Source organism: Natator depressus, chromosome 14 (assembly GCF_965152275.1).
Source record: "Natator depressus isolate rNatDep1 chromosome 14, rNatDep2.hap1, whole genome shotgun sequence".
Taxonomy (NCBI): Eukaryota; Metazoa; Chordata; order Testudines; family Cheloniidae; genus Natator; species Natator depressus.
The window spans coordinates 42,279,838-42,287,775 of NC_134247.1; positions in this window are offsets into that span (position 1 = coordinate 42,279,838).

The following is a 7,938-nucleotide window of genomic DNA, read 5'->3' on the forward strand; positions in this document are numbered from 1 at the left end:
GTGTGTGATCCTGTCATTAGAGATTATTTCATAAGGCACTCGCACAAAGGGGCAGATTTAACATTGCCCGTGCTCCCTTGATTCTGGCCCTGCCTAACTCTGAGTGCTGGACTTTGCAACCTTAATAACGTTCTTTTAATGTGGATTTTGTAGGTAACATTAATATAAATCCCCTCCAGTTTTGCTGTTTGTTATAATTATCCAATGTAGCAATATACTGTAATCCTCTCTGATTTTGCCCCTTTTCCTCCCAATATCAGTTGTTATTGTTCCACCCCTCAGATTTTTTCCCTTTTGTCACAAGATTTTGGTATAAAATCCCCTCAGACTTTGATCCATTTCTCTTTATGGATTATTAATATATTAGCTGCATAAATGTTATTTGTTTCTCTAAATAGCTACTATTAATATATAACCCCACAGATAATGCCTTTCTTCCAGTCTAGTTAGCCAATTTATGTAAATCTTTTCAGATTTTCCTCATTTTCTTTCTCAGTTATATACTGATACAAAAATCTCTTTAAAAGTTACTGAGTTTGCTCTCTAATTATTATCTAATGGGGGGGATCTAAAGGGGAGAATGCAGCTGGATTAGTATTGGCCTCCCGCCTCCTGTTACAGAGCAGGTGGGGATGTGTTGGGATGCACTCCAAGACCTTTTCCGTTTGGCTTATCCAGAACACATTGTCCAGTTCTGAGAGAACACTTCTTCCAGTTCTCTGGGATCGAAAACACTCCGTTTGACTCTGGATTTCCTGACGCAGGTTCCTTTGTTTGGCCTACAGCGACAAGCGTAGGGCGTGGGTGTAGGGCATACCACACATCCAAAGTTTACGTGGTCAGCCTCTTCCTTTATAGACATTTAAACCTTACATTGCATTTGCTATACATTACACTGCACATTTTTTGATTGGCTTCGTTACTTTGCAGGAGCCAGTCCCTGTACAGCATGCTCTGTCCATGTGGTGTTCACTTGCAACCTGATCTTTACCTTCCAGGTTTATCTTTCCATAGTCTCTCTCATCAAGATGTTGCTAGCACAGGCATCCTGACTCCCAGCGTACTGTTTGTCAAGCCCCTATTTACAACTTAACCTTCCATTCACCGTCCCAATTATGCCCACTAAGAAATGAGGGTAGTTACTTGTGTCAAGCCAGGCCTACAGGATAGAAATGAGGAGCCTCTGGGACCCCTAGAAAAGGAGGGGATTCTCTATGTACCTGGGATTGTCCTAAGGGGCTGTTGTATTAATTTACATGGAAAATATGGGTTAAAAGTGCTAACGTAACCCCATCACTGTCTAACCTGAAATTGTGTTAAACATAATCCGGGGTCTGGAATACAGAGTCCTCCGCTCGTTTAGTACCTTGGCAAACACACCATTAAAAAATCATTTTATCCTTTTATACAGTAGAACCTCAGAGTTACAAACACCTCGGAAACAGAGGTTGTTCGTCACTCTGAAGTGTTCGTAACTCTGAACAAAACGTGGTGTGGTTTTTTTCAAGTTTACAACTGAACATTGACTTAATACAGCTTCGAAACTTTACTGTACTGAAGAAAAATGCTGCTGTGCCTTTATTTTTTTAGTAGTTTACATTTAACACAATACTGTACTGTATTTGCTTTTTTTTTTTCGGTCTCTGCTGCTGCCTGATTGCGTACTTTTGGTTCCAACTGAGGTGTGCGGTTGACTGGTCACTTTGTAACTCTGGTGTTCATACCTCTGAGGTTCTACTGTAAAAGATAAAAGAAGGAAAAAAGTTAAAGCATTTGAAATGTTTAAAGTATTAATTAAGGCTTTCATTTAACAAGATTCCTTGTTCCCTTTCCCTTTAGTTGGGGACAGTTTTTAGAAGGGAAAATCCCCTGGTTTGATAGTCTCTTAGGTAGTATCAAAGATGGTAATAATTGGTCTTATGGGTAAAAGAGAAGAAGTTAGTTGTTACTGCTGCTGTTAAAATCCAATCCCGTTGAATCTCAGGGGCTGTTTGGAGCTGGTAGGGATGACAATGTCATCGGGATCCCTCTTTCTGGTGTGGGCTGGTCAGGACACGTCTCAGCAGGGCCGGATCTGGGGGCAGGTGACCGCCTAGGGTGCTGGGTTTGGTGGACACCAGGCTTGGGCGTGCTGTTTTTCTTGTTAGCGACAAAAGGGAAAATAGAATGTTTGAAGTAACATGTTTCAGGTATTCCGTATCTGGATTCATTTTTCACTAACCACCTAGAATGTTCTGGACCTTTGTAAAATCTTGTGGAACCTTCCAGACGTTCTGAGAATTTTCCTGCAGCCTCCTAGAATGTTGTCAGCCGGGCCCTCGCCGGTAGATAAGGGGGCGGGGCATCGCTAGTCAGTCTGTGAGATATAAGAACGAACTGAAGTGAAGTGAGAGCCCAGCTGCGATATTGTGAATCTTGTTTTATTGTGTCATTGTGAATGTGTACTTGTGTTTTATGACTTGAAGAGTGTGAAATGGGCTACAAGTGCAATAAAGTTTAACAAATGGGGAGTGGAGGGCACCAAAGACACTCCTCGCCTGGGTTGCAATTTGGCCTAGGGCTGGCCCTGGTCTCAGGATTAGGACGAAGAAGGTCTAGAGTCCCAAGAGATGGCGAGGGTGGCAACCATGATGGTGAAGCATTGCTCCAGTAGCTTCTATCTGTTCTTCCATCTTTTCTTCTCAAAGCCTCTTTCTTTAAGGACCCAAAAAGGGAGTGATGGGTGGACACATCCCTTTATTATTTTTCCACCAATGAGGCCTAATATATGTCCATTTAGTTAATTAATTTCTGATTCCACGTCTTCTGTTTTCACCAAGCAGGATTTCAACACAGTCCTTGAGTTATATCAGGAGGCCTTTTTTGGAGACTAATTCACTCTGTCTCCCTTTCGTACCTTTTTGCCATCACCATTTGTTATTATAGATCATACTTTTTACAGTTGAGATCCCAATTAGCGTAAATCTGTGGGCCCAATTATCATAACAACTCACCTCACGTATTGCCCTTTTCTCTCTTTAATTGTAAAATAATCATATAAAAATCTCTCACCTTTTGACCTTTTTCGCTCTTGAATGATCAGATACTCTATAAAATCCCTGCAAATTGGACCCCTTTTTCTTCGTCTAGTTATCAAATGATTGTATACAGTTCCCTTAGATTTTCTCCTTTGTCTCCCCTTTATTGAATATTAATATCAGATCCTCTCCATTTTTGCCATTTCCCCCCCTGTAATTCTCAAATATTGATATAAGCCCTTTCTCAGATTTGAGCGGGTTTCCCCACCCTTTTTTGACTGTACCAGCTTCGTGTTCTGGAGGAAAATTATTTCTCTGATTCACTCCCCAGAAGGGATGTGGGAGACAGGGTCTAATTATCTAGAATGGATTTAATACCCCTTTTATGTTTTGCCCCTTTTCTCTCATTATCTGATATTAATTAATTAATTATCTGAGGAGGTTTAACAAGGACAAGTGCAGAGTCCTGCACTTAGGACGGAAGAATCCAATGCACCGCTACAGACTAGGGACCAAATGGCTAGGCAGCAGTTCTGCAGAGAAGGACCTAGGGGTGACAGTGGACGAGAAGCTGGATATGAGTCAACAGTGTGCCCTTGTTGCCAAGAAGGCCAATGGCATTTTGGGGTATATAAGTAGGGGCATTGCCAGCAGATCGAGGGACGTGATCGTTCCCCTCTATTTGACATTGGTGAGGCCTCATCTGGAGTACTGTGTCTAGTTTGGGCCCCACACTACAAGAAGGATGTGTACAAATTGGAGAGAGTCCAGCGAAGGGCAACAAAAATGTTTAGGGGTCTGGAACACATGACTTATGAGGAGAGGCTGAGGGAACTGGGATTGTTTAGTCTACGGAAGAGAAGAATGAGGGGGGATTTGATAGCTGCTTTTAACTACCTGAAAGGTGGATCCAAAGAGGATGGATCTAGACTATTCTCAGTGATAGCAGATGACAGGACAAGGAGTAATGGTCTCAAGTTGCAGTGGGGGAGATTTAGGTTGGATATTAGGAAAAACTTTTTCACTAGGAGGGTGGTGAAACACTGAAATGCGTTACCTAGGGAAGTGGTGGAATCCCCTTCCTTAGAAGTTTTTAAGGTCAGGCTTGACAAAGCCCTGGCTGGGATGATTTAGTTGGGATTGGTCCTGCTCTGGGCAGGGGGTTGGACTAGATGGCCTCCAGAGGTCCCTTCCAACTCTGTTATTCTATGATTCTATGATTCTAATTTAAAACACTATATCCTCAGATATTCTCAACTTCATCTCGATGGCATATTGATCTAAAACCACTGCTTTCTATCCCTTTCTCCTTAATTCTTCTACTGTCCTATCAAATCTCCCCACACTCTGCCTTTTGCCTTCTATTTCTTGATTATTGAAGTAAAAATCTCCTCACAACTTGGATTTTTCTCACCCCTTTTTTGTCTGAGTTTGCCACTTGTGCGTGTCCCCCCCCACCCCCCAATCTCTGCTCCCCGTGTGTCTGAGAGTCCCAGAGATGCTGCTGTCACTGGCAACACACACCAGTTAGCACTCGTGGGAGCTGATCTGGTTATGAGAGCAGGAAGAGCAGGCCACAGTGAAGGGGATACTAACAGGATCTCCCCCCAGCCAGAGGGGAAAGGAGACAGAAAGGGACAGAGAGACTGAGCAGGGCAGCAGGAGCAGTAAATGAGGAGAGAGGTTCCCAGCTCCTAGGCCGGCCCAGATTTATTCCCTGCATCATCCCTGGGCAGATTGATTTCCTGGGAGCAAGGCAAGGAGCAGAGGGAGGAAAAGCCAGTTTCTGTCTCTGCCACATACCCGCACTGCTGGGCGGACGCACTGCCCCAGGGGGACATTGTCTAGGGGAATCCTCCAAAGCAGCCCCTTTGATTTTGCTCTTTTCTAGCGTTTGGCTCAGAGACTCTGTTACTGTGAGCTGCTAAAAATGACTTGGTGGGTTTAGTCTTGGTGAGAGGGGCCAGGTCTGCGCTGGAATAAAGTGACCCAGCGTTCTCCCTGTCTGCCAGAGTCTAGAGCCTCTGTCTGCAGGGAAAGAACCGAGAGGGAAGTGGGTGTGAAATGGACTCAAGCCCCTTCGGAAATATCCCCAGTTGCCCTGCTCATCCTGACAGGCTGCAGAATCATGTTCGCGTTTTGCTCGAGGTTGTCCCATCCTCCCAGGGGATGGGGAAGGAAAATGACTGGCTGAGGCTGGGATTTTCAGGAAGCTGCTGGGGTGCGGGGGGAAGAGTCTAGAGGGGCAGAGGCAGAGGCAGGAAATACACAGGGGGAGAAAGTGTGTGGGGGTTACAGGATGGGATAAACTGCTGGGATGTGTTCAATCTGGGGCCTGATTTTTGGAGCAAGCCCCATGGGGAAGGTAAATTCCCCCATTTGTGGAACAGGGAACAGCCCCACTGGACAAGGCTGGGAAAACAGACCAGACTCCCAGTGCTGGAGTCTGAACCCACCAGGCAGAGGCTGCTCTGAAATACAAAGGGGGCACCCAGCAGTGAGGCCCAGGGGAGAGGCCCTGTCCCCTCACACCCAGCTGCTGGGAATGGGGTTGGGATTCCTGTCCCTGGACCCTGCTTGAGGGCTCTGCCCTCCCATACCAGCCTCTGGCTAGTAGGCATGTGATAAACGGGAAAGCCCCTGCCCTCCTCCATTGGCTGGGAGGGACAAGGAGCTCTCTCTTTCTCTCCACCTCTGTCTCCCTGTAGAGAGCTTTCTTTCGCTCTGTGCAGGGTGGTGTTGAGATTCTGCTCCTCCGTGACCTCCCAGAGCTTCCATTTTATCAGCCTTTTCCCGCGTGACTAGTGGGATTGTGGCAGGAGCAGCAGGTGCTGAGTGGGGGACTCTTGTTGTTTCAGGGGCCGGTGACCTTCAAGGAGGTGGCTGTGTATTTCACCCAGGGGCAGGGGGCTCTGCTGGACCCCTCTCAGAGAGCTCTCTACAGGGACGTCATGCAGGAGAACTATGAGATGGTGACCTCACTGGGTAAGGGATTACTTCTTCCCTTGGTTATTGGAAACTGCCACATCTCTGATGTGCCCTGTTGGGCATCTGCTCAGGTTCTTCCCTGCTTGCTTCAATTTTGCGGGAGTGGGCTCCGTCTTCCTCAGCTCCAGTGGGAGACAGAGTTGAGACTCCAAATCTGAGCTCGGGGAGACAGAAACATAATGGAGATGTGGATTCATCCCCATAGCTTTCAAGGGGGCAACAGCAATGTATTGTCCTGTCTGTGTTACCTCTCACTCACACAGCCATATCACAATCTCGTAACTTTATAAACACTAATGGTACACATATTTGGACAGAACAGAGGGTTTCAGAAGATCATGACCTTTCATATCTTACATAGCATGCTCTGTATGAAATATCACAATTACATGACAGTGGTGCTTATGGGGGATACAGGTTGCTATTTTGAGATACAGTGCCTCACAGGGCAAAGAACCTCTGGAGCTGTAGGAAAAGAGGTGGGGAGGCAAAATTGATGGGCGGGGGCTGAACTGATGTGGGAGATGGGGCGGAATGCATACAGGGGTTGGAGGGGGCGGAGGGGACAGGCAGATGTGGCATCATTTTCATTTTGGTTGAAAATGATGGACCACACCCACACCCACCCTTTCTCAGACCACTTTCAATGCTGGTCTCTCAGATTCCTAGATATGGCAGTTCAACATCCTTGATCTTCCTGGGCTGGAGGAAATGTCTGTTCCAAGTGTCCCTCAAGCTCCCAGGTACACAGCACCTCAGGCGTTTGCCCTGGAACCTGGAAGGTTTTCCCTTCTGGAGCATGAATGTTCAGGAGAACTCATGGACTTCCTGCTCAAATCTAGAAGCTTCCCACAAACCTGGGCTTTTCTAGGGATTCAGATAACAGGATCTTCATGGTGCTCTTGACAGGACAAGAATCCTATTTTGTCTCACAACCAGGGAGATATAGGATCTCTTTCTAGACAGGTTCTTGGTTGGGTCTGAGTGCTAGCTTAGGTCATTTCCTTTCCAAAACAGCACAATGCTTCATTCAGGTAATTTTGCCATGTGACTATCTGGTCTTCAGTATATTCTCTTACCTGTCACTGGGAAGAGATGTGGTGGTGTTTGTCTGAAATGGCATTTGGACAAAGAGTTCTGCACTCTTTCTCTCTTAGTTTTTCGTTGTATCTTGGGGGAATAAGAGAAAAAAACAAGCCCTCTATTATGTTTTTCCTGTTGGTTCAATTTACTTGATCTTTTAAGTTTCCCTCTTGTTTGTGGAGATTGGTTTTAGTATTGGCTGCTTTCCTGCTGTAATGGATCATAGATTACCAGGTAGCTAAGAAGGAGAAAGGTAAAAATTATCCACCCATCCATTGTTTCCCCTTCTCTGAAGTGGGCTCTGGTGCTCCATGAGACCCGACACAAATTTTACATTAAATTCTAGTTGAAGGGGAAATGTCTCAATCCTTCTTTATTTCCCCCATGGAACCCTCCGACAGAGAGATGGCGAAAACTTAGGATTCCCACCTTTTGGCACCTTGCTTTGCTGAAAACCTTCATTTCCATTTTTGTGTACCAAATAAATACATAGATGAAGTATCCTGCCTGGAGATGGCTAATCTTCTGTAAAATTTATTCATCAAAATGTTACTCCTGGGGGAATTCTGTGCCAAAAAATTTAAAATTCTGCACACATTATTTTATAATTCTGCAAAATTCTGCATATTTTATTTGTCAAAACAACACAATATAATTATGCCAGTTTCAATTATTTTGGTAATTTATTTCAAAATGTCTCTCGGCAAGTATGTCTGTAACAATAAAGACAAAAAGAAAAAAAAAAAGATTCTGGTAATTGTTTCTGACGAGTAGATTCCTTACTAAGCATACAGTAACTTCTCGCTTAATGTTGTAGTTATGTTCTTCGAAAATGTGACTTTAAGCAAAA